Below are 1,479 nucleotides of genomic sequence, written 5' to 3'. Positions count from 1 at the left end.
AGTCTACATTGATCTTTTACATAGTCTGCCCTGGTTTTTTATATACAGTCTGCCCCGATCTTTTCCATAGTCTACACTGATCTTTTACATAGTCTACATTCATGTTTTACATACATCTTGCCCAGGGGCCTCATTTATAAAGGGTGCGTATGCACAAAAAGGGGCCTGAAATGTGCGTACGCATCATCTCACGTAAAAAAATACTTGGCGTGAAAACGAGCGTATATTTAAGCAAAGTTTGAGGCATCCGTATCCCTTCAAAAGATTGCGGAGAGAGCGGGATTTAGTGACATCCATGTGGTAAGGTAGGGAATTGCAAGTAAATGCACAAGCCTTCATTCCTTCCGCTTATTATTTCATAGTGCATAAATCAAGAGTAAGGACGGAAGATTAAGGAAAATTAAGCATCACTTGTTCAATTATGTTTTTGGTCTGCATGTATAGTTTATGTATGTATCTTATTCTGCATTATATGTATTATCTGTTTTGTCTCACAGTTTTAAAATCTAAAGGTGCTATTCATTATTATTATTATTATTATTGCAACAAATTATACTGTATAATAAAGAGAGAGGAAAGATGTTAAGGGCTGGTAATAGTTGCATATAATTACGAGCATAAACAGCTGTACGTAATGGCATAAAATAGCAGCTCCTAGCCAACCGACAAATACGGCGACAACGTGTTTTCAGAGATCAAGAAGATTTTTTTGCGAATGATGATGACTGGTTAATGAGCCGATTTAGGTTTCCAAGAGCCATTCTCATGGAACTGTGTGCTGAGTTGGGGTCAGATTTACAGAGACCCACGTTACGGAATCGGGCTGTACATGTCCACTTACAGGTGCTAACAACCCTTGGATTCCTGGCGACAGGTAGTTTTCAGAGAAAATTAGCGGACAGGTCAGGAATCTTTCAACCATCTTTAAGCTCCATAATGCCAGCTGTATTAGTTGGCATAATCAGATTGACAAGTCGGTACATCAGATTTCCTTACACTGCAAATGAACTGGCTCAAATCAAAGCGCAATTTGCAGCAGTGGCCAGTTTCCCCAATGTAATCGGAGCAATTGACTGCACTCATGTTGCTATAAGAGCGCCAAGCCAGAATGAAGCTGCTTTCATCAACCGAAAGCAGTTTCATTCTATAAACGTACAGGTTATTTGTGATGCGACCATGGTTTTAACCAATGTGGCTGCTCGATAGCCTGGAACAACACATCCTTCCTTGCCTCTACCTCCGAAACAAGGGCCTCTACTTCACATTCTTCGAAATTCCACTTCTTTGGCTTGCGTTCCTCCATTATCCCACTCAGAATGAATGGGGAATCCTATATTTAAATATTCATTGTGTGATTTGCATGGACCTTTTATGGGTAAATGTGGGCGGTGCGGAGGCGGAACGCGAGGCTGGGTCACCTGCGCACACTTACAAGCAGGTTGTGATTTATAAAGAGGAAACCGCGTTCAAGTGTGCATA

The sequence above is a fragment of the Brachyhypopomus gauderio genome, chromosome 6 (assembly GCF_052324685.1).
Source record: "Brachyhypopomus gauderio isolate BG-103 chromosome 6, BGAUD_0.2, whole genome shotgun sequence".
NCBI lineage: Eukaryota > Metazoa > Chordata > Actinopteri > Gymnotiformes > Hypopomidae > Brachyhypopomus > Brachyhypopomus gauderio.
Note: the sequence above shows the minus strand (reverse complement) of the source record.